General features: G+C 65.5%; 13 non-coding genes across 13 annotated transcripts; all 13 read right to left on the bottom strand.

The window, feature by feature from the left end:
* Positions 1-988: 988 nt before the first annotated feature.
* On the bottom strand, positions 989-1,107 carry LOC127672282 (5S ribosomal RNA). Its single transcript, XR_007974934.1, has one exon. It is a non-coding gene; the product is annotated as a 5S ribosomal RNA (ribosomal RNA).
* Positions 1,108-2,925: 1,818 nt separating this feature from the next.
* Positions 2,926-3,044, bottom strand: LOC127672281 (5S ribosomal RNA). Its single transcript, XR_007974933.1, has one exon. It is a non-coding gene; the product is annotated as a 5S ribosomal RNA (ribosomal RNA).
* Positions 3,045-4,857: 1,813 nt separating this feature from the next.
* LOC127672280 (5S ribosomal RNA) lies at positions 4,858-4,976 on the bottom strand. Its single transcript, XR_007974932.1, has one exon. It is a non-coding gene; the product is annotated as a 5S ribosomal RNA (ribosomal RNA).
* A 1,804-nt stretch (positions 4,977-6,780) lies between these two features.
* Positions 6,781-6,899, bottom strand: LOC127672279 (5S ribosomal RNA). Its single transcript, XR_007974931.1, has one exon. It is a non-coding gene; the product is annotated as a 5S ribosomal RNA (ribosomal RNA).
* A 1,823-nt stretch (positions 6,900-8,722) lies between these two features.
* Positions 8,723-8,841, bottom strand: LOC127672278 (5S ribosomal RNA). The gene has a single exon (XR_007974930.1). It is a non-coding gene; the product is annotated as a 5S ribosomal RNA (ribosomal RNA).
* A 1,806-nt stretch (positions 8,842-10,647) lies between these two features.
* Positions 10,648-10,766, bottom strand: LOC127672277 (5S ribosomal RNA). The gene has a single exon (XR_007974929.1). It is a non-coding gene; the product is annotated as a 5S ribosomal RNA (ribosomal RNA).
* A 1,832-nt stretch (positions 10,767-12,598) lies between these two features.
* On the bottom strand, positions 12,599-12,717 carry LOC127672276 (5S ribosomal RNA). Its single transcript, XR_007974928.1, has one exon. It is a non-coding gene; the product is annotated as a 5S ribosomal RNA (ribosomal RNA).
* Positions 12,718-14,524: 1,807 nt separating this feature from the next.
* LOC127672275 (5S ribosomal RNA) lies at positions 14,525-14,643 on the bottom strand. Its single transcript, XR_007974927.1, has one exon. It is a non-coding gene; the product is annotated as a 5S ribosomal RNA (ribosomal RNA).
* A 1,805-nt stretch (positions 14,644-16,448) lies between these two features.
* LOC127672273 (5S ribosomal RNA) lies at positions 16,449-16,567 on the bottom strand. Its single transcript, XR_007974925.1, has one exon. It is a non-coding gene; the product is annotated as a 5S ribosomal RNA (ribosomal RNA).
* Positions 16,568-18,372: 1,805 nt separating this feature from the next.
* LOC127672271 (5S ribosomal RNA) lies at positions 18,373-18,491 on the bottom strand. The gene has a single exon (XR_007974923.1). It is a non-coding gene; the product is annotated as a 5S ribosomal RNA (ribosomal RNA).
* Positions 18,492-20,332: 1,841 nt separating this feature from the next.
* On the bottom strand, positions 20,333-20,451 carry LOC127672262 (5S ribosomal RNA). Its single transcript, XR_007974914.1, has one exon. It is a non-coding gene; the product is annotated as a 5S ribosomal RNA (ribosomal RNA).
* Positions 20,452-22,264: 1,813 nt separating this feature from the next.
* LOC127672251 (5S ribosomal RNA) lies at positions 22,265-22,383 on the bottom strand. The gene has a single exon (XR_007974908.1). It is a non-coding gene; the product is annotated as a 5S ribosomal RNA (ribosomal RNA).
* Positions 22,384-24,190: 1,807 nt separating this feature from the next.
* LOC127672239 (5S ribosomal RNA) lies at positions 24,191-24,309 on the bottom strand. Its single transcript, XR_007974897.1, has one exon. It is a non-coding gene; the product is annotated as a 5S ribosomal RNA (ribosomal RNA).
* Positions 24,310-24,658: the final 349 nt, after the last annotated feature.

The raw sequence follows: 24,658 nt of genomic DNA, 5'->3' as shown, positions 1-24,658 counted from the left end.
GAAAGCGCGATGGCCCAGACGCGCTACTGATCCACAGAAGTGGGAACTTGACGAACGGTTACACGCGTGCGTGCGCACACACGCACATCCACACGCACTCACAAGCATGATCGCACTGCGCGGACCCGCGCGAGCGCTTCCAGGCCCCAAAGCACACATGCCATCACACATACACACACATATACACACAGCACTCCCACACTAGCGGGCTGGCACACCCACCCAATCCCCCAGGCACACACACTTGTGTGTACTGACTGATAAGAGCAAGTATGCAGGAAGGGCCCTCATGCTACACACACACACACACACACACACACACACATACAGAGGCGCATTAGCAGAAGGCAGGATGGCCACACACACTCTCACACCCGTCAAACAGTCTCTTGCGTGCTCTCACACCCACACATACCAGCGCATGAACTCACGCACCAGACACAAGACACAAGCAGACACACTGACACAGGCCCCCAGAGCTCCCTAGACCTCCCGAGGCAGGCTAGAGTGGCAGGTGGTGGCTGGGTTCTTCCGGGACTCCTCCCACGGAGAGGGAGTGGGCGAGGGGTGGAGTAGCCTTGTCCACCCCCCTCCCTGCCTGTGCAAGGTGGGAGCCAAGTGCGGTGTTGGATCAGGATGGGTGGGACGGATGGGTGTTGGAGGGCATCCTGGGCTTGGTGCAAATGGAGACAGGCTCTCCCCTCCAAACCTCTGGCAGCTAGCTAGCCACACCGCACACATTGCAGGGAGGTGCGGTGTGGTGTGGTGTGGCGGTGCCCACTCTGAAGGCTCCGGGAGCCAGCGGTGATGGGCAATACAAGCCTCGTCCTATGCGAGGAGGACGAGGGGGGCGGGGTGCTCTCTCCCGAGTGTGGGGTGTGGGTGGGGCTGGACTGCCCTGGGCCCGGGTCTCTGGTCCCCGAGGGGCCGGCTGTGGTCCTGACAGTGACCAAAAGCAAGAGAGGACACGCCGGGGCGGAGTCCAAAAAGCCTACAGCACCCGGTATTCCCAGGCGGTCTCCCATCCAAGTACTAACCAGGCCCGACCCTGCTTAGCTTCCGAGATCAGACGAGATCGGGCGCGTTCAGGGTGGTATGGCCGTAGACGACGGCCGCCGCTCCGGAAAGCCCCAAGAGCCTGCTGCCGGCGCTCGCCCGCCGCCACTGTCAACGCTGCCCCCCCTGCCCGCCCGCCCACCCACCCACCCGACGCCGAGCCCACGCGAGCCCAGGGCCCCGCAGACACACGCACTGTACCGCAGCGCACACCAAGGACCACAGCCACGCACGCACGCACGCACGCCACTCGGCCCGGCCCGAGCCCCACCCACACGCGCCAGCCCTCGCTGCCAGCCTACAACCTCCCCGAACCCCTTCAGCCCTCCTCCGCCCTCCCCTTGGAGCACGGGCCCAGACAGTGAGTGCCAGACTTGGCCCCACGGAGACCTCTCCTTCTCCTACTCCTCCCCTCCCCTCCACTCCCCTCCCCTCCCCTCCCCGGAGGTTCTTGGACCAGCATCCTCACCCACCCACCCACCCACCCACCCACCCACGCGTGACCTCCTCTTGCCCTGGACGCTCGAGGAGGACGAGGAGGACAGTCCGGCTTCTGGAATCTGGAATCGGGGACGCTGGGCCCCACCTCGCTCACGGCACCGTCCGTCCCTCAGTCCCTCCCCGTGCCCCGGACTGGGACCCTCAGCCTGGACACGCACGGGAATCCGACTGACTGTGGATGGCTGGCATCCCATCCCACCCAGCATCCGCACAGCCACAGCCAGCGGCACAGGCTAGCCCTGGAGCCAGGCACTGTCCGTGCCCTCCCTTTGGAGCGAGCGGGCGCACACACAATACCCACACAGGGGCACCCTGCGCCAGACACGAGCAAGGGCTCGCGGGCGCCCCCGGGCGAGAAAGCGCGATGGCCCAGACGCGCTACTGATCCACAGAAGTGGGAACTTGACGAACGGTTACACGCGTGCGTGCGCACACACGCACATCCACACGCACTCACAAGCATGATCGCACTGCGCGGACCCGCGCGAGCGCTTCCAGGCCCCAAAGCACACATGCCATCACACATACACACACATATACACACAGCACTCCCACACTAGCGGGCTGGCACACCCACCCAATCCCCCAGGCACACACACTTGTGTGTACTGGCTGATAAGAGCAAGTATGCAGGAAGGGCCCTCATGCTACACACACACACACACACACACACACACACACACACACATACAGAGGCGCATTAGCAGAAGGCAGGATGGCCACACACACTCTCACACCCGTCAAACAGTCTCTTGCGTGCTCTCACACCCACACATACCAGCGCATGAACCCACGCACCAGACACAAGACACAAGCAGACACACTGACACAGGCCCCCAGAGCTCCCTAGACCTCCCGAGGCAGGCTAGAGTGGCAGGTGGTGGCTGGGTTCTTCCGGGACTCCTCCCACGGAGAGGGAGTGGGCGAGGGCGAGGGATGGAGTAGCCTTGTCCACCCCCCTCCCTGCCTGTGCAAGGTGGGAGCCAAGTGCGGTGTTGGATCAGGATGGGTGGGACGGATGGGTGTTGGAGGGCATCCTGGGCGTGGTGCAAATGGAGACAGGCTCTCCCCTCCAAACCTCTGCCAGCTAGCTAGCCAGCCAGCCCTGCAGGGAGGTGCGGTGTGGTGTGGTGTGGTGTGGTGTGGTGTGGCGGTGCCCACTCTGAGGGCTCCGGGAGCCAGCGGTGATGGGCAATACAAGCCTCGTCCTATGCGAGGAGGACGAGGGGGGCGGGGTGCTCTCTCCCGAGTGTGGGGTGTGGGTGGGGATGGACTGCCCTGGGCCCGGGTCTCTGGTCCCCGAGGGGCCGGCTGTGGTCCTGACAGTGACCAAAAGCAAGAGAGGACACGCCGGGGCGGAGTCCAAAAAGCCTACAGCACCCGGTATTCCCAGGCGGTCTCCCATCCAAGTACTAACCAGGCCCGACCCTGCTTAGCTTCCGAGATCAGACGAGATCGGGCGCGTTCAGGGTGGTATGGCCGTAGACGACGGCCGCCGCTCCGGAAAGCCCCAAGAGCCTGCTGCCGGCGCTCGCCCGCCGCCACTGTCAACGCTGCCCCCCTGCCCGCCCGCCCACCCACCCACCCGACGCCGAGCCCACGCGAGCCCAGGGCCCCGCAGACACACGCACTGTACCGCAGCGCACACCAAGGACCACAGCCACGCACGCACGCACGCACGCCACTCGGCCCGGCCCGAGCCCCACCCACACGCGCCAGCCCTCGCTGCCAGCCTACAACCTCCCCGAACCCCTTCAGCCCTCCTCCGCCCTCCCCATGGAGCACGGGCCCAGACAGTGAGTGCCAGACTTGGCCCCACGGAGACCTCTCCTTCTCCTACTCCTCCCCTCCCCTCCACTCCCCTCCCCTCCCCTCCCCGGAGGTTCTTGGACCAGCATCCTCACCCACCCACCCACCCACCCACCCACCCACGCGTGACCTCCTCTTGCCCTGGACGCTCGAGGAGGACGAGGAGGACAGTCCGGCTTCTGGAATCTGGAATCGGGGACGCTGGGCCCCACCTCGCTCACGGCACCGTCCGTCCCTCAGTCCCTCCCCGTGCCCCGGACTGGGACCCTCAGCCTGGACACGCACGGGAATCCGACTGACTGTGGATGGCTGGCATCCCATCCCACCCAGCATCCGCACAGCCACAGCCAGCGGCACAGGCTAGCCCTGGAGCCAGGCACTGTCCGTGCCCTCCCTTTGGAGCGAGCGGGCGCACACACAATACCCACACAGGGGCACCCTGCGCCCGACACGAGCAAGGGCTCGCGGGCGCCCCCGGGCGAGAAAGCGCGATGGCCCAGACGCGCTACTGATCCACAGAAGTGGGAACTTGACGAACGGTTACACGCGTGCGTGCGCACACACGCACATCCACACGCACTCACAAGCATGATCGCACTGCGCGGACCCGCGCGAGCGCTTCCAGGCCCCAAAGCACACATGCCATCACACATACACACACATATACACACAGCACTCCCACACTAGCGGGCTGGCACACCCACCCAATCCCCCAGGCACACACACTTGTGTGTACTGGCTGATAAGAGCAAGTATGCAGGAAGGGCCCTCATGCTACACACACACACACACACACACACATACAGAGGCGCATTAGCAGAAGGCAGGATGGCCACACACACTCTCACACCCGTCAAACAGTCTCTTGCGTGCTCTCACACCCACACATACCAGCGCATGAACTCACGCACCAGACACAAGACACAAGCAGACACACTGACACAGGCCCCCAGAGCTCCCTAGACCTCCCGAGGCAGGCTAGAGTGGCAGGTGGTGGCTGGGTTCTTCCGGGACTCCTCCCACGGAGAGGGAGTGGGCGAGGGCGAGGGATGGAGTAGCCTTGTCCACCCCCCTCCCTGCCTGTGCAAGGTGGGAGCCAAGTGCGGTGTTGGATCAGGATGGGTGGGACGGATGGGTGTTGGAGGGCATCCTGGGCTTGGTGCAAATGGAGACAGGCTCTCCCCTCCAAACCTCTGCCAGCTAGCTAGCCAGCCAGCCCTGCAGGGAGGTGCGGTGTGGTGTGGTGTGGTGTGGTGTGGTGTGGTGTGGTGTGGCGGTGCCCACTCTGAGGGCTCCGGGAGCCAGCGGTGATGGGCAATACAAGCCTCGTCCTATGCGAGGAGGACGAGGGGGGCGGGGTGCTCTCTCCCGAGTGTGGGGTGTGGGTGGGGCTGGACTGCCCTGGGCCCGGGTCTCTGGTCCCCGAGGGGCCGGCTGTGGTCCTGACAGTGACCAAAAGCAAGAGAGGACACGCCGGGGCGGAGTCCAAAAAGCCTACAGCACCCGGTATTCCCAGGCGGTCTCCCATCCAAGTACTAACCAGGCCCGACCCTGCTTAGCTTCCGAGATCAGACGAGATCGGGCGCGTTCAGGGTGGTATGGCCGTAGACGACGGCCGCCGCTCCGGAAAGCCCCAAGAGCCTGCTGCCGGCGCTCGCCCGCCGCCACTGTCAACGCTGCCCCCCTGCCCGCCCGCCCACCCACCCACCCGACGCCGAGCCCACGCGAGCCCAGGGCCCCGCAGACACACGCACTGTACCGCAGCGCACACCAAGGACCACAGCCACGCACGCACGCACGCACGCCACTCGGCCCGGCCCGAGCCCCACCCACACGCGCCAGCCCTCGCTGCCAGCCTACAACCTCCCCGAACCCCTTCAGCCCTCCTCCGCCCTCCCCATGGAGCACGGGCCCAGACAGTGAGTGCCAGACTTGGCCCCACGGAGACCTCTCCTTCTCCTACTCCTCCCCTCCCCTCCACTCCCCTCCCCTCCCCTCCCCGGAGGTTCTTGGACCAGCATCCTCACCCACCCACCCACCCACCCACCCACCCACGCGTGACCTCCTCTTGCCCTGGACGCTCGAGGAGGACGAGGAGGACAGTCCGGCTTCTGGAATCTGGAATCGGGGACGCTGGGCCCCACCTCGCTCACGGCACCGTCCGTCCCTCAGTCCCTCCCCGTGCCCCGGACTGGGACCCTCAGCCTGGACACGCACGGGAATCCGACTGACTGTGGATGGCTGGCATCCCATCCCACCCAGCATCCGCACAGCCACAGCCAGCGGCACAGGCTAGCCCTGGAGCCAGGCACTGTCCGTGCCCTCCCTTTGGAGCGAGCGGGCGCACACACAATACCCACACAGGGGCACCCTGCGCCAGACACGAGCAAGGGCTCGCGGGCGCCCCCGGGCGAGAAAGCGCGATGGCCCAGACGCGCTACTGATCCACAGAAGTGGGAACTTGACGAACGGTTACACGCGTGCGTGCGCACACACGCACATCCACACGCACTCACAAGCATGATCGCACTGCGCGGACCCGCGCGAGCGCTTCCAGGCCCCAAAGCACACATGCCATCACACATACACACACATATACACACAGCACTCCCACACTAGCGGGCTGGCACACCCACCCAATCCCCCAGGCACACACACTTGTGTGTACTGACTGATAAGAGCAAGTATGCAGGAAGGGCCCTCATGCTACACACACACACACACACACACACACACACACACACATACAGAGGCGCATTAGCAGAAGGCAGGATGGCCACACACACTCTCACACCCGTCAAACAGTCTCTTGCGTGCTCTCACACCCACACATACCAGCGCATGAACTCACGCACCAGACACAAGACACAAGCAGACACACTGACACAGGCCCCCAGAGCTCCCTAGACCTCCCGAGGCAGGCTAGAGTGGCAGGTGGTGGCTGGGTTCTTCCGGGACTCCTCCCACGGAGAGGGAGTGGGCGAGGGCGAGGGGTGGAGTAGCCTTGTCCACCCCCCTCCCTGCCTGTGCAAGGTGGGAGCCAAGTGCGGTGTTGGATCAGGATGGGTGGGACGGATGGGTGTTGGAGGGCATCCTGGGCTTGGTGCAAATGGAGACAGGCTCTCCCCTCCAAACCTCTGGCAGCTAGCTAGCCACACCGCACACATTGCAGGGAGGTGCGGTGTGGTGTGGTGTGGCGGTGCCCACTCTGAAGGCTCCGGGAGCCAGCGGTGATGGGCAATACAAGCCTCGTCCTATGCGAGGAGGACGAGGGGGGCGGGGTGCTCTCTCCCGAGTGTGGGGTGTGGGTGGGGCTGGACTGCCCTGGGCCCGGGTCTCTGGTCCCCGAGGGGCCGGCTGTGGTCCTGACAGTGACCAAAAGCAAGAGAGGACACGCCGGGGCGGAGTCCAAAAAGCCTACAGCACCCGGTATTCCCAGGCGGTCTCCCATCCAAGTACTAACCAGGCCCGACCCTGCTTAGCTTCCGAGATCAGACGAGATCGGGCGCGTTCAGGGTGGTATGGCCGTAGACGACGGCCGCCGCTCCGGAAAGCCCCAAGAGCCTGCTGCCGGCGCTCGCCCGCCGCCACTGTCAACGCTGCCCCCCTGCCCGCCCGCCCACCCACCCACCCGACGCCGAGCCCACGCGAGCCCAGGGCCCCGCAGACACACGCACTGTACCGCAGCGCACACCAAGGACCACAGCCACGCACGCACGCACGCACGCCACTCGGCCCGGCCCGAGCCCCACCCACACGCGCCAGCCCTCGCTGCCAGCCTACAACCTCCCCGAACCCCTTCAGCCCTCCTCCGCCCTCCCCTTGGAGCACGGGCCCAGACAGTGAGTGCCAGACTTGGCCCCACGGAGACCTCTCCTTCTCCTACTCCTCCCCTCCCCTCCACTCCCCTCCCCTCCCCTCCCCTCCCCGGAGGTTCTTGGACCAGCATCCTCACCCACCCACCCACCCACCCACCCACCCACGCGTGACCTCCTCTTGCCCTGGACGCTCGAGGAGGACGAGGAGGACAGTCCGGCTTCTGGAATCTGGAATCGGGGACGCTGGGCCCCACCTCGCTCACGGCACCGTCCGTCCCTCAGTCCCTCCCCGTGCCCCGGACTGGGACCCTCAGCCTGGACACGCACGGGAATCCGACTGACTGTGGATGGCTGGCATCCCATCCCACCCAGCATCCGCACAGCCACAGCCAGCGGCACAGGCTAGCCCTGGAGCCAGGCACTGTCCGTGCCCTCCCTTTGGAGCGAGCGGGCGCACACACAATACCCACACAGGGGCACCCTGCGCCCGACACGAGCAAGGGCTCGCGGGCGCCCCCGGGCGAGAAAGCGCGATGGCCCAGACGCGCTACTGATCCACAGAAGTGGGAACTTGACGAACGGTTACACGCGTGCGTGCGCACACACGCACATCCACACGCACTCACAAGCATGATCGCACTGCGCGGACCCGCGCGAGCGCTTCCAGGCCCCAAAGCACACAGGCCATCACACATACACACACATATACACACAGCACTCCCACACTAGCGGGCTGGCACACCCACCCAATCCCCCAGGCACACACACTTGTGTGTACTGGCTGATAAGAGCAAGTATGCAGGAAGGGCCCTCATGCTACACACACACACACACACACACACACACACACACATACAGAGGCGCATTAGCAGAAGGCAGGATGGCCACACACACTCTCACACCCGTCAAACAGTCTCTTGCGTGCTCTCACACCCACACATACCAGCGCATGAACCCACGCACCAGACACAAGACACAAGCAGACACACTGACACAGGCCCCCAGAGCTCCCTAGACCTCCCGAGGCAGGCTAGAGTGGCAGGTGGTGGCTGGGTTCTTCCGGGACTCCTCCCACGGAGAGGGAGTGGGCGAGGGCGAGGGATGGAGTAGCCTTGTCCACCCCCCTCCCTGCCTGTGCAAGGTGGGAGCCAAGTGCGGTGTTGGATCAGGATGGGTGGGACGGATGGGTGTTGGAGGGCATCCTGGGCGTGGTGCAAATGGAGACAGGCTCTCCCCTCCAAACCTCTGCCAGCTAGCTAGCCAGCCAGCCCTGCAGGGAGGTGCGGTGTGGTGTGGTGTGGTGTGGTGTGGTGTGGTGTGGCGGTGCCCACTCTGAGGGCTCCGGGAGCCAGCGGTGATGGGCAATACAAGCCTCGTCCTATGCGAGGAGGACGAGGGGGGCGGGGTGCTCTCTCCCGAGTGTGGGGTGTGGGTGGGGATGGACTGCCCTGGGCCCGGGTCTCTGGTCCCCGAGGGGCCGGCTGTGGTCCTGACAGTGACCAAAAGCAAGAGAGGACACGCCGGGGCGGAGTCCAAAAAGCCTACAGCACCCGGTATTCCCAGGCGGTCTCCCATCCAAGTACTAACCAGGCCCGACCCTGCTTAGCTTCCGAGATCAGACGAGATCGGGCGCGTTCAGGGTGGTATGGCCGTAGACGACGGCCGCCGCTCCGGAAAGCCCCAAGAGCCTGCTGCCGGCGCTCGCCCGCCGCCACTGTCAACGCTGCCCCCCTGCCCGCCCGCCCACCCACCCACCCGACGCCGAGCCCACGCGAGCCCAGGGCCCCGCAGACACACGCACTGTACCGCAGCGCACACCAAGGACCACAGCCACGCACGCACGCACGCACGCCACTCGGCCCGGCCCGAGCCCCACCCACACGCGCCAGCCCTCGCTGCCAGCCTACAACCTCCCCGAACCCCTTCAGCCCTCCTCCGCCCTCCCCTTGGAGCACGGGCCCAGACAGTGAGTGCCAGACTTGGCCCCACGGAGACCTCTCCTTCTCCTACTCCTCCCCTCCCCTCCACTCCCCTCCCCTCCCCTCCCCGGAGGTTCTTGGACCAGCATCCTCACCCACCCACCCACCCACCCACCCACCCACGCGTGACCTCCTCTTGCCCTGGACGCTCGAGGAGGACGAGGAGGACAGTCCGGCTTCTGGAATCTGGAATCGGGGACGCTGGGCCCCACCTCGCTCACGGCACCGTCCGTCCCTCAGTCCCTCCCCGTGCCCCGGACTGGGACCCTCAGCCTGGACACGCACGGGAATCCGACTGACTGTGGATGGCTGGCATCCCATCCCACCCAGCATCCGCACAGCCACAGCCAGCGGCACAGGCTAGCCCTGGAGCCAGGCACTGTCCGTGCCCTCCCTTTGGAGCGAGCGGGCGCACACACAATACCCACACAGGGGCACCCTGCGCCCGACACGAGCAAGGGCTCGCGGGCGCCCCCGGGCGAGAAAGCGCGATGGCCCAGACGCGCTACTGATCCACAGAAGTGGGAACTTGACGAACGGTTACACGCGTGCGTGCGCACACACGCACATCCACACGCACTCACAAGCATGATCGCACTGCGCGGACCCGCGCGAGCGCTTCCAGGCCCCAAAGCACACAGGCCATCACACATACACACACATATACACACAGCACTCCCACACTAGCGGGCTGGCACACCCACCCAATCCCCCAGGCACACACACTTGTGTGTACTGGCTGATAAGAGCAAGTATGCAGGAAGGGCCCTCATGCTACACACACACACACACACACACACACACACACACACACATACAGAGGCGCATTAGCAGAAGGCAGGATGGCCACACACACTCTCACACCCGTCAAACAGTCTCTTGCGTGCTCTCACACCCACACATACCAGCGCATGAACTCACGCACCAGACACAAGACACAAGCAGACACACTGACACAGGCCCCCAGAGCTCCCTAGACCTCCCGAGGCAGGCTAGAGTGGCAGGTGGTGGCTGGGTTCTTCCGGGACTCCTCCCACGGAGAGGGAGTGGGCGAGGGCGAGGGGTGGAGTAGCCTTGTCCACCCCCCTCCCTGCCTGTGCAAGGTGGGAGCCAAGTGCGGTGTTGGATCAGGATGGGTGGGACGGATGGGTGTTGGAGGGCATCCTGGGCTTGGTGCAAATGGAGACAGGCTCTCCCCTCCAAACCTCTGGCAGCTAGCTAGCCACACCGCACACATTGCAGGGAGGTGCGGTGTGGTGTGGTGTGGCGGTGCCCACTCTGAAGGCTCCGGGAGCCAGCGGTGATGGGCAATACAAGCCTCGTCCTATGCGAGGAGGACGAGGGGGGCGGGGTGCTCTCTCCCGAGTGTGGGGTGTGGGTGGGGATGGACTGCCCTGGGCCCGGGTCTCTGGTCCCCGAGGGGCCGGCTGTGGTCCTGACAGTGACCAAAAGCAAGAGAGGACACGCCGGGGCGGAGTCCAAAAAGCCTACAGCACCCGGTATTCCCAGGCGGTCTCCCATCCAAGTACTAACCAGGCCCGACCCTGCTTAGCTTCCGAGATCAGACGAGATCGGGCGCGTTCAGGGTGGTATGGCCGTAGACGACGGCCGCCGCTCCGGAAAGCCCCAAGAGCCTGCTGCCGGCGCTCGCCCGCCGCCACTGTCAACGCTGCCCCCCCTGCCCGCCCGCCCACCCACCCACCCGACGCCGAGCCCACGCGAGCCCAGGGCCCCGCAGACACACGCACTGTACCGCAGCGCACACCAAGGACCACAGCCACGCACGCACGCACGCACGCCACTCGGCCCGGCCCGAGCCCCACCCACACGCGCCAGCCCTCGCTGCCAGCCTACAACCTCCCCGAACCCCTTCAGCCCTCCTCCGCCCTCCCCTTGGAGCACGGGCCCAGACAGTGAGTGCCAGACTTGGCCCCACGGAGACCTCTCCTTCTCCTACTCCTCCCCTCCCCTCCACTCCCCTCCCCTCCCCTCCCCGGAGGTTCTTGGACCAGCATCCTCACCCACCCACCCACCCACCCACCCACGCGTGACCTCCTCTTGCCCTGGACGCTCGAGGAGGACGAGGAGGACAGTCCGGCTTCTGGAATCTGGAATCGGGGACGCTGGGCCCCACCTCGCTCACGGCACCGTCCGTCCCTCAGTCCCTCCCCGTGCCCCGGACTGGGACCCTCAGCCTGGACACGCACGGGAATCCGACTGACTGTGGATGGCTGGCATCCCATCCCACCCAGCATCCGCACAGCCACAGCCAGCGGCACAGGCTAGCCCTGGAGCCAGGCACTGTCCGTGCCCTCCCTTTGGAGCGAGCGGGCGCACACACAATACCCACACAGGGGCACCCTGCGCCCGACACGAGCAAGGGCTCGCGGGCGCCCCCGGGCGAGAAAGCGCGATGGCCCAGACGCGCTACTGATCCACAGAAGTGGGAACTTGACGAACGGTTACACGCGTGCGTGCGCACACACGCACATCCACACGCACTCACAAGCATGATCGCACTGCGCGGACCCGCGCGAGCGCTTCCAGGCCCCAAAGCACACATGCCATCACACATACACACACATATACACACAGCACTCCCACACTAGCGGGCTGGCACACCCACCCAATCCCCCAGGCACACACACTTGTGTGTACTGGCTGATAAGAGCAAGTATGCAGGAAGGGCCCTCATGCTACACACACACACACACACACACACACACACACACACATACAGAGGCGCATTAGCAGAAGGCAGGATGGCCACACACACTCTCACACCCGTCAAACAGTCTCTTGCGTGCTCTCACACCCACACATACCAGCGCATGAACCCACGCACCAGACACAAGACACAAGCAGACACACTGACACAGGCCCCCAGAGCTCCCTAGACCTCCCGAGGCAGGCTAGAGTGGCAGGTGGTGGCTGGGTTCTTCCGGGACTCCTCCCACGGAGAGGGAGTGGGCGAGGGCGAGGGATGGAGTAGCCTTGTCCACCCCCCTCCCTGCCTGTGCAAGGTGGGAGCCAAGTGCGGTGTTGGATCAGGATGGGTGGGACGGATGGGTGTTGGAGGGCATCCTGGGCTTGGTGCAAATGGAGACAGGCTCTCCCCTCCAAACCTCTGCCAGCTAGCTAGCCAGCCAGCCCTGCAGGGAGGTGCGGTGTGGTGTGGTGTGGTGTGGTGTGGTGTGGTGTGGTGTGGTGTGGTGTGGCGGTGCCCACTCTGAGGGCTCCGGGAGCCAGCGGTGATGGGCAATACAAGCCTCGTCCTATGCGAGGAGGACGAGGGGGGCGGGGTGCTCTCTCCCGAGTGTGGGGTGTGGGTGGGGCTGGACTGCCCTGGGCCCGGGTCTCTGGTCCCCGAGGGGCCGGCTGTGGTCCTGACAGTGACCAAAAGCAAGAGAGGACACGCCGGGGCGGAGTCCAAAAAGCCTACAGCACCCGGTATTCCCAGGCGGTCTCCCATCCAAGTACTAACCAGGCCCGACCCTGCTTAGCTTCCGAGATCAGACGAGATCGGGCGCGTTCAGGGTGGTATGGCCGTAGACGACGGCCGCCGCTCCGGAAAGCCCCAAGAGCCTGCTGCCGGCGCTCGCCCGCCGCCACTGTCAACGCTGCCCCCCTGCCCGCCCGCCCACCCACCCACCCGACGCCGAGCCCACGCGAGCCCAGGGCCCCGCAGACACACGCACTGTACCGCAGCGCACACCAAGGACCACAGCCACGCACGCACGCACGCACGCCACTCGGCCCGGCCCGAGCCCCACCCACACGCGCCAGCCCTCGCTGCCAGCCTACAACCTCCCCGAACCCCTTCAGCCCTCCTCCGCCCTCCCCATGGAGCACGGGCCCAGACAGTGAGTGCCAGACTTGGCCCCACGGAGACCTCTCCTTCTCCTACTCCTCCCCTCCCCTCCACTCCCCTCCCCTCCCCTCCCCTCCCCGGAGGTTCTTGGACCAGCATCCTCACCCACCCACCCACCCACCCACCCACGCGTGACCTCCTCTTGCCCTGGACGCTCGAGGAGGACGAGGAGGACAGTCCGGCTTCTGGAATCTGGAATCGGGGACGCTGGGCCCCACCTCGCTCACGGCACCGTCCGTCCCTCAGTCCCTCCCCGTGCCCCGGACTGGGACCCTCAGCCTGGACACGCACGGGAATCCGACTGACTGTGGATGGCTGGCATCCCATCCCACCCAGCATCCGCACAGCCACAGCCAGCGGCACAGGCTAGCCCTGGAGCCAGGCACTGTCCGTGCCCTCCCTTTGGAGCGAGCGGGCGCACACACAATACCCACACAGGGGCACCCTGCGCCCGACACGAGCAAGGGCTCGCGGGCGCCCCCGGGCGAGAAAGCGCGATGGCCCAGACGCGCTACTGATCCACAGAAGTGGGAACTTGACGAACGGTTACACGCGTGCGTGCGCACACACGCACATCCACACGCACTCACAAGCATGATCGCACTGCGCGGACCCGCGCGAGCGCTTCCAGGCCCCAAAGCACACATGCCATCACACATACACACACATATACACACAGCACTCCCACACTAGCGGGCTGGCACACCCACCCAATCCCCCAGGCACACACACTTGTGTGTACTGGCTGATAAGAGCAAGTATGCAGGAAGGGCCCTCATGCTACACACACACACACACACACACATACAGAGGCGCATTAGCAGAAGGCAGGATGGCCACACACACTCTCACACCCGTCAAACAGTCTCTTGCGTGCTCTCACACCCACACATACCAGCGCATGAACCCACGCACCAGACACAAGACACAAGCAGACACACTGACACAGGCCCCCAGAGCTCCCTAGACCTCCCGAGGCAGGCTAGAGTGGCAGGTGGTGGCTGGGTTCTTGCAGGACTCCTCCCACGGAGAGGGAGTGGGCGAGGGCGAGGGATGGAGTAGCCTTGTCCACCCCCCTCCCTGCCTGTGCAAGGTGGGAGCCAAGTGCGGTGTTGGATCAGGATGGGTGGGACGGATGGGTGTTGGAGGGCATCCTGGGCGTGGTGCAAATGGAGACAGGCTCTCCCCTCCAAACCTCTGCCAGCTAGCTAGCCAGCCAGCCCTGCAGGGAGGTGCGGTGTGGTGTGGTGTGGTGTGGTGTGGTGTGGTGTGGCGGTGCCCACTCTGAGGGCTCCGGGAGCCAGCGGTGATGGGCAATACAAGCCTCGTCCTATGCGAGGAGGACGAGGGGGGCGGGGTGCTCTCTCCCGAGTGTGGGGTGTGGGTGGGGCTGGACTGCCCTGGGCCCGGGTCTCTGGTCCCCGAGGGGCCGGCTGTGGTCCTGACAGTGACCAAAAGCAAGAGAGGACACGCCGGGGCGGAGTCCAAAAAGCCTACAGCACCCGGTATTCCCAGGCGGTCTCCCATCCAAGTACTAACCAGGCCCGACCCTGCTTAGCTTCCGAGATCAGACGAGATCGGGCGCGTTCAGGGTGGTATGGCCGTAGACGACGGCCGCCGCTCCGGAAAGCCCCAAGAGCCTGCTGCCGGCGCTCGCCCGCCGCCACTGTCAACGCTGCCCCCCTGCCCGCCCGCCCACCCACCCACCCGACGCCGAGCCCACGCGAGCCCAGGGCCCCGCAGACACACGCACTGTACCGCAGCGCACACCAAGGACCACAGCCACGCACGCACGCACGCACGCCACTCGGCCCGGCCCGAGCCCCACCCACACGCGCCAGCCCTCGCTGCCAGCCTACAACCTCCCCGAACCCCTTCAGCCCTCCTCCGCCCTCCCCATGGAGCACGGGCCCAGACAGTGAGTGCCAGACTTGGCCCCACGGAGACCTCTCCTTCTCCTACTCCTCCCCTCCCCTCCACTCCCCTCCCCTCCCCTCCCCTCCCCGGAGGTTCTTGGACCAGCATCCTCACCCACCCACCCACCCACCCACCCACGCGTGACCTCCTCTTGCCCTGGACGCTCGAGGAGGACGAGGAGGACAGTCCGGCTTCTGGAATCTGGAATCGGGGACGCTGGGCCCCACCTCGCTCACGGCACCGTCCGTCCCTCAGTCCCTCCCCGTGCCCCGGACTGGGACCCTCAGCCTGGACACGCACGGGAATCCGACTGACTGTGGATGGCTGGCATCCCATCCCACCCAGCATCCGCACAGCCACAGCCAGCGGCACAGGCTAGCCCTGGAGCCAGGCACTGTCCGTGCCCTCCCTTTGGAGCGAGCGGGCGCACACACAATACCCACACAGGGGCACCCTGCGCCCGACACGAGCAAGGGCTCGCGGGCGCCCCCGGGCGAGAAAGCGCGATGGCCCAGACGCGCTACTGATCCACAGAAGTGGGAACTTGACGAACGGTTACACGCGTGCGTGCGCACACACGCACATCCACACGCACTCACAAGCATGATCGCACTGCGCGGACCCGCGCGAGCGCTTCCAGGCCCCAAAGCACACATGCCATCACACATACACACACATATACACACAGCACTCCCACACTAGCGGGCTGGCACACCCACCCAATCCCCCAGGCACACACACTTGTGTGTACTGACTGATAAGAGCAAGTATGCAGGAAGGGCCCTCATGCTACACACACACACACACACACACACACACACACACACATACAGAGGCGCATTAGCAGAAGGCAGGATGGCCACACACACTCTCACACCCGTCAAACAGTCTCTTGCGTGCTCTCACACCCACACATACCAGCGCATGAACTCACGCACCAGACACAAGACACAAGCAGACACACTGACACAGGCCCCCAGAGCTCCCTAGACCTCCCGAGGCAGGCTAGAGTGGCAGGTGGTGGCTGGGTTCTTCCGGGACTCCTCCCACGGAGAGGGAGTGGGCGAGGGCGAGGGGTGGAGTAGCCTTGTCCACCCCCCTCCCTGCCTGTGCAAGGTGGGAGCCAAGTGCGGTGTTGGATCAGGATGGGTGGGACGGATGGGTGTTGGAGGGCATCCTGGGCTTGGTGCAAATGGAGACAGGCTCTCCCCTCCAAACCTCTGGCAGCTAGCTAGCCACACCGCACACATTGCAGGGAGGTGCGGTGTGGTGTGGTGTGGCGGTGCCCACTCTGAAGGCTCCGGGAGCCAGCGGTGATGGGCAATACAAGCCTCGTCCTATGCGAGGAGGACGAGGGGGGCGGGGTGCTCTCTCCCGAGTGTGGGGTGTGGGTGGGGCTGGACTGCCCTGGGCCCGGGTCTCTGGTCCCCGAGGGGCCGGCTGTGGTCCTGACAGTGACCAAAAGCAAGAGAGGACACGCCGGGGCGGAGTCCAAAAAGCCTACAGCACCCGGTATTCCCAGGCGGTCTCCCATCCAAGTACTAACCAGGCCCGACCCTGCTTAGCTTCCGAGATCAGACGAGATCGGGCGCGTTCAGGGTGGTATGGCCGTAGACGACGGCCGCCGCTCCGGAAAGCCCCAAGAGCCTGCTGCCGGCGCTCGCCCGCCGCCACTGTCAACGCTGCCCCCCTGCCCGCCCGCCCACCCACCCACCCGACGCCGAGCCCACGCGAGCCCAGGGCCCCGCAGACACACGCACTGTACCGCAGCGCACACCAAGGACCACAGCCACGCACGCACGCACGCACGCCACTCGGCCCGGCCCGAGCCCCACCCACACGCGCCAGCCCTCGCTGCCAGCCTACAACCTCCCCGAACCCCTTCAGCCCTCCTCCGCCCTCCCCTTGGAGCACGGGCCCAGACAGTGAGTGCCAGACTTGGCCCCACGGAGACCTCTCCTTCTCCTACTCCTCCCCTCCCCTCCACTCCCCTCCCCTCCCCTCCCCTCCCCGGAGGTTCTTGGACCAGCATCCTCACCCACCCACCCACCCACCCACCCACCCACGCGTGACCTCCTCTTGCCCTGGACGCTCGAGGAGGACGAGGAGGACAGTCCGGCTTCTGGAATCTGGAATCGGGGACGCTGGGCCCCACCTCGCTCACGGCACCGTCCGTCCCTCAGTCCCTCCCCGTGCCCCGGACTGGGACCCTCAGCCTGGACACGCACGGGAATCCGACTGACTGTGGATGGCTGGCATCCCATCCCACCCAGCATCCGCACAGCCACAGCCAGCGGCACAGGCTAGCCCTGGAGCCAGGCACTGTCCGTGCCCTCCCTTTGGAGCGAGCGGGCGCACACACAATACCCACACAGGGGCACCCTGCGCCAGACACGAGCAAGGGCTCGCGGGCGCCCCCGGGCGAGAAAGCGCGATGGCCCAGACGCGCTACTGATCCACAGAAGTGGGAACTTGACGAACGGTTACACGCGTGCGTGCGCACACACGCACATCCACACGCACTCACAAGCATGATCGCACTGCGCGGACCCGCGCGAGCGCTTCCAGGCCCCAAAGCACACATGCCATCACACATACACACACATATACACACAGCACTCCCACACTAGCGGGCTGGCACACCCACCCAATCCCCCAGGCACACACACTTGTGTGTACTGACTGATAAGAGCAAGTATGCAGGAAGGGCCCTCATGCTACACACACACACACACACACACACACACACACATACAGAGGCGCATTAGCAGAAGGCAGGATGGCCACACACACTCTCACACCCGTCAAACAGTCTCTTGCGTGCTCTCACACCCACACATACCAGCGCATGAACTCACGCACCAGACACAAGACACAAGCAGACACACTGACACAGGCCCCCAGAGCTCCCTAGACCTCCCGAGGCAGGCTAGAGTGGCAGGTGGTGGCTGGGTTCTTCCGGGACTCCTCCCACGGAGAGGGAGTGGGCGAGGGCGAGGGGTGGAGTAGCCTTGTCCACCCCCCTCCCTGCCTGTGCAAGGTGGGAGCCAAGTGCGGTGTTGGATCAGGATGGGTGGGACGGATGGGTGTTGGAGGGCATCCTGGGCTTGGTGCAAATGGAGACAGGCTCTCCCCTCCAAACCTCTGGCAGCTAGCTAGCCACACCGCACACATTGCAGGGAGGTGCGGTGTGGTGTGGTGTGGCGGTGCCCACTCTGAAGGCTCCGGGAGCCAGCGGTGATGGGCAATACAAGCCTCGTCCTATGCGAGGAGGACGAGGGGGGCGGGGTGCTCTCTCCCGAGTGTGGGGTGTGGGTGGGGCTGGACTGCCCTGGGCCCGGGTCTCTGGTCCCCGAGGGGCCGGCTGTGGTCCTGACAGTGACCAAAAGCAAGAGAGGACACGCCGGGGCGGAGTCCAAAAAGCCTACAGCACCCGGTATTCCCAGGCGGTCTCCCATCCAAGTACTAACCAGGCCCGACCCTGCTTAGCTTCCGAGATCAGACGAGATCGGGCGCGTTCAGGGTGGTATGGCCGTAGACGACGGCCGCCGCTCCGGAAAGCCCCAAGAGCCTGCTGCCGGCGCTCGCCCGCCGCCACTGTCAACGCTGCCCCCCTGCCCGCCCGCCCACCCACCCACCCGACGCCGAGCCCACGCGAGCCCAGGGCCCCGCAGACACACGCACTGTACCGCAGCGCACACCAAGGACCACAGCCACGCACGCACGCACGCACGCCACTCGGCCCGGCCCGAGCCCCACCCACACGCGCCAGCCCTCGCTGCCAGCCTACAACCTCCCCGAACCCCTTCAGCCCTCCTCCGCCCTCCCCTTGGAGCACGGGCCCAGACAGTGAGTGCCAGACTTGGCCCCACGGAGACCTCTCCTTCTCCTACTCCTCCCCTCCCCTCCACTCCCCTCCCCTCCCCTCCCCTCCCCGGAGGTTCTTGGACCAGCATCCTCACCCACCCACCCACCCACCCACCCACGCGTGACCTCCTCTTGCCCTGGACGCTCGAGGAGGACGAGGAGGACAGTCCGGCTTCTGGAATCTGGAATCGGGGACGCTGGGCCCCACCTCGCTCACGGCACCGTCCGTCCCTCAGTCCCTCCCCGTGCCCCGGACTGGGACCCTCAGCCTGGACACGCACGGGAATCCGACTGACTGTGGATGGCTGGCATCCCATCCCACCCAGCATCCGCACAGCCACAGCCAGCGGCACAGGCTAGCCCTGGAGCCAGGCACTGTCCGTGCCCTCCCTTTGGAGCGAGCGGGCGCACACACAATACCCACACAGGGGCACCCTGCGCCCGACACGAGCAAGGGCTCGCGGGCGCCCCCGGGCGAGAAAGCGCGATGGCCCAGACGCGCTACTGATCCACAGAAGTGGGAACTTGACGAACGGTTACACGCGTGCGTGCGCACACACGCACATCCACACGCACTCACAAGCATGATCGCACTGCGCGGACCCGCGCGAGCGCTTCCAGGCCCCAAAGCACACATGCCATCACACATACACACACATATACACACAGCACTCCCACACTAGCGGGCTGGCACACCCACCCAATCCCCCAGGCACACACACTTGTGTGTACTGGCTGATAAGAGCAAGTATGCAGGAAGGGCCCTCATGCTACACACACACACACACACACACACACACACACACACATACAGAGGCGCATTAGCAGAAGGCAGGATGGCCACACACACTCTCACACCCGTCAAACAGTCTCTTGCGTGCTCTCACACCCACACATACCAGCGCATGAACCCACGCACCAGACACAAGACACAAGCAGACACACTGACACAGGCCCCCAGAGCTCCCTAGACCTCCCGAGGCAGGCTAGAGTGGCAGGTGGTGGCTGGGTTCTTCCGGGACTCCTCCCACGGAGAGGGAGTGGGCGAGGGCGAGGGATGGAGTAGCCTTGTCCACCCCCCTCCCTGCCTGTGCAAGGTGGGAGCCAAGTGCGGTGTTGGATCAGGATGGGTGGGACGGATGGGTGTTGGAGGGCATCCTGGGCGTGGTGCAAATGGAGACAGGCTCTCCCCTCCAAACCTCTGCCAGCTAGCTAGCCAGCCAGCCCTGCAGGGAGGTGCGGTGTGGTGTGGTGTGGTGTGGTGTGGTGTGGTGTGGTGTGGTGTGGTGTGGTGTGGCGGTGCCCACTCTGAGGGCTCCGGGAGCCAGCGGTGATGGGCAATACAAGCCTCGTCCTATGCGAGGAGGACGAGGGGGGCGGGGTGCTCTCTCCCGAGTGTGGGGTGTGGGTGGGGCTGGACTGCCCTGGGCCCGGGTCTCTGGTCCCCGAGGGGCCGGCTGTGGTCCTGACAGTGACCAAAAGCAAGAGAGGACACGCCGGGGCGGAGTCCAAAAAGCCTACAGCACCCGGTATTCCCAGGCGGTCTCCCATCCAAGTACTAACCAGGCCCGACCCTGCTTAGCTTCCGAGATCAGACGAGATCGGGCGCGTTCAGGGTGGTATGGCCGTAGACGACGGCCGCCGCTCCGGAAAGCCCCAAGAGCCTGCTGCCGGCGCTCGCCCGCCGCCACTGTCAACGCTGCCCCCCTGCCCGCCCGCCCACCCACCCACCCGACGCCGAGCCCACGCGAGCCCAGGGCCCCGCAGACACACGCACTGTACCGCAGCGCACACCAAGGACCACAGCCACGCACGCACGCACGCACGCCACTCGGCCCGGCCCGAGCCCCACCCACACGCGCCAGCCCTCGCTGCCAGCCTACAACCTCCCCGAACCCCTTCAGCCCTCCTCCGCCCTCCCCATGGAGCACGGGCCCAGACAGTGAGTGCCAGACTTGGCCCCACGGAGACCTCTCCTTCTCCTACTCCTCCCCTCCCCTCCACTCCCCTCCCCTCCCCTCCCCTCCCCGGAGGTTCTTGGACCAGCATCCTCACCCACCCACCCACCCACCCACCCACGCGTGACCTCCTCTTGCCCTGGACGCTCGAGGAGGACGAGGAGGACAGTCCGGCTTCTGGAATCTGGAATCGGGGACGCTGGGCCCCACCTCGCTCACGGCACCGTCCGTCCCTCAGTCCCTCCCCGTGCCCCGGACTGGGACCCTCAGCCTGGACACGCACGGGAATCCGACTGACTGTGGATGGCTGGCATCCCATCCCACCCAGCATCCGCACAGCCACAGCCAGCGGCACAGGCTAGCCCTGGAGCCAGGCACTGTCCGTGCCCTCCCTTTGGAGCGAGCGGGCGCACACACAATACCCACACAGGGGCACCCTGCGCCCGACACGAGCAAGGGCTCGCGGGCGCCCCCGGGCGAGAAAGCGCGATGGCCCAGACGCGCTACTGATCCACAGAAGTGGGAACTTGACGAACGGTTACACGCGTGCGTGCGCACACACGCACATCCACACGCACTCACAAGCATGATCGCACTGCGCGGACCCGCGCGAGCGCTTCCAGGCCCCAAAGCACACATGCCATCACACATACACACACATATACACACAGCACTCCCACACTAGCGGGCTGGCACACCCACCCAATCCCCCAGGCACACACACTTGTGTGTACTGGCTGATAAGAGCAAGTATGCAGGAAGGGCCCTCATGCTACACACACACACACACACACACACACACATACAGAGGCGCATTAGCAGAAGGCAGGATGGCCACACACACTCTCACACCCGTCAAACAGTCTCTTGCGTGCTCTCACACCCACACATACCAGCGCATGAACCCACGCACCAGACACAAGACACAAGCAGACACACTGACACAGGCCCCCAGAGCTCCCTAGACCTCCCGAGGCAGGCTAGAGTGGCAGGTGGTGGCTGGGTTCTTGCAGGACTCCTCCCACGGAGAGGGAGTGGGCGAGGGCGAGGGATGGAGTAGCCTTGTCCACCCCCCTCCCTGCCTGTGCAAGGTGGGAGCCAAGTGCGGTGTTGGATCAGGATGGGTGGGACGGATGGGTGTTGGAGGGCATCCTGGGCGTGGTGCAAATGGAGACAGGCTCTCCCCTCCAAACCTCTGCCAGCTAGCTAGCCAGCCAGCCCTGCAGGGAGGTGCGGTGTGGTGTGGTGTGGTGTGGTGTGGTGTGGTGTGGCGGTGCCCACTCTGAGGGCTCCGGGAGCCAGCGGTGATGGGCAATACAAGCCTCGTCCTATGCGAGGAGGACGAGGGGGGCGGGGTGCTCTCTCCCGAGTGTGGGGTGTGGGTGGGGCTGGACTGCCCTGGGCCCGGGTCTCTGGTCCCCGAGGGGCCGGCTGTGGTCCTGACAGTGACCAAAAGCAAGAGAGGACACGCCGGGGCGGAGTCCAAAAAGCCTACAGCACCCGGTATTCCCAGGCGGTCTCCCATCCAAGTACTAACCAGGCCCGACCCTGCTTAGCTTCCGAGATCAGACGAGATCGGGCGCGTTCAGGGTGGTATGGCCGTAGACGACGGCCGCCGCTCCGGAAATCCCCAAGAGCCTGCTGCCGGCGCTCGCCCGCCGCCACTGTCAACGCTGCCCCCCTGCCCGCCCGCCCACCCACCCACCCGACGCCGAGCCCACGCGAGCCCAGGGCCCCGCAGACACACGCACTGTACCGCAGCGCACACCAAGGACCACAGCCACGCACGCACGCACGCACGCCACTCGGCCCGGCCCGAGCCCCACCCACACGCGCCAGCCCTCGCTGCCAGCCTACAACCTCCCCGAACCCCTTCAGCCCTCCTCCGCCCTCCCCATGGAGCACGGGCCCAGACAGTGAGTGCCAGACTTGGCCCCACGGAGACCTCTCCTTCTCCTACTCCTCCCCTCCCCTCCACTCCCCTCCCCTCCCCTCCCCTCCCCGGAGGTTCTTGGACCAGCATCCTCACCCACCCACCCACCCACCCACCCACGCGTGACCTCCTCTTGCCCTGGACGCTCGAGGAGGACGAGGAGGACAGTCCGGCTTCTGGAATCTGGAATCGGGGACGCTGGGCCCCACCTCGCTCACGGCACCGTCCGTCCCTCAGTCCCTCCCCGTGCCCCGGACTGGGACCCTCAGCCTGGACACGCACGGGAATCCGACTGACTGTGGATGGCTGGCATCCCATCCCACCCAGCATCCGCACAGCCACAGCCAGCGGCACAGGCTAGCCCTGGAGCCAGGCACTGTCCGTGCCCTCCCTTTGGAGCGAGCGGGCGCACACACAATACCCACACAGGGGCACCCCCTGCGCCCGACACGAGCAAGGGCTCGCGGGCGCCCCCGGGCGAGAAAGCGCGATGGCCCAGACGCGCTACTGATCCACAGAAGTGGGAACTTGACGAACGGTTACACGCGTGCGTGCGCACACACGCACATCCACACGCACTCACAAGCATGATCGCACTGCGCGGACCCGCGCGAGCGCTTCCAGGCCCCAAAGCACACATGCCATCACACATACACACACATATACACACAGCACTCCCACACTAGCGGGCTGGCACACCCACCCAATCCCCCAGGCACACACACTTGTGTGTACTGACTGATAAGAGCAAGTATGCAGGAAGGGCCCTCATGCTACACACACACACACACACACACACACACACACACACATACAGAGGCGCATTAGCAGAAGGCAGGATGGCCACACACACTCTCACACCCGTCAAACAGTCTCTTGCGTGCTCTCACACCCACACATACCAGCGCATGAACTCACGCACCAGACACAAGACACAAGCAGACACACTGACACAGGCCCCCAGAGCTCCCTAGACCTCCCGAGGCAGGCTAGAGTGGCAGGTGGTGGCTGGGTTCTTCCGGGACTCCTCCCACGGAGAGGGAGTGGGCGAGGGCGAGGGGTGGAGTAGCCTTGTCCACCCCCCTCCCTGCCTGTGCAAGGTGGGAGCCAAGTGCGGTGTTGGATCAGGATGGGTGGGACGGATGGGTGTTGGAGGGCATCCTGGGCTTGGTGCAAATGGAGACAGGCTCTCCCCTCCAAACCTCTGGCAGCTAGCTAGCCACACCGCACACATTGCAGGGAGGTGCGGTGTGGTGTGGTGTGGCGGTGCCCACTCTGAAGGCTCCGGGAGCCAGCGGTGATGGGCAATACAAGCCTCGTCCTATGCGAGGAGGACGAGGGGGGCGGGGTGCTCTCTCCCGAGTGTGGGGTGTGGGTGGGGCTGGACTGCCCTGGGCCCGGGTCTCTGGTCCCCGAGGGGCCGGCTGTGGTCCTGACAGTGACCAAAAGCAAGAGAGGACACGCCGGGGCGGAGTCCAAAAAGCCTACAGCACCCGGTATTCCCAGGCGGTCTCCCATCCAAGTACTAACCAGGCCCGACCCTGCTTAGCTTCCGAGATCAGACGAGATCGGGCGCGTTCAGGGTGGTATGGCCGTAGACGACGGCCGCCGCTCCGGAAAGCCCCAAGAGCCTGCTGCCGGCGCTCGCCCGCCGCCACTGTCAACGCTGCCCCCCTGCCCGCCCGCCCACCCACCCACCCGACGCCGAGCCCACGCGAGCCCAGGGCCCCGCAGACACACGCACTGTACCGCAGCGCACACCAAGGACCACAGCCACGCACGCACGCACGCACGCCACTCGGCCCGGCCCGAGCCCCACCCACACGCGCCAGCCCTCGCTGCCAGCCTACAACCTCCCCGAACCCCTTCAGCCCTCCTCCGCCCTCCCCTTGGAGCACGGGCCCAGACAGTGAGTGCCAGACTTGGCCCCACGGAGACCTCTCCTTCTC

This window comes from Apodemus sylvaticus, chromosome 21, assembly GCF_947179515.1.
Source record: "Apodemus sylvaticus chromosome 21, mApoSyl1.1, whole genome shotgun sequence".
In the NCBI taxonomy this organism is placed as follows: domain Eukaryota; kingdom Metazoa; phylum Chordata; class Mammalia; order Rodentia; family Muridae; genus Apodemus; species Apodemus sylvaticus.
Note: the sequence above shows the minus strand (reverse complement) of the source record. Positions and strands in the feature narration are given on the sequence as shown.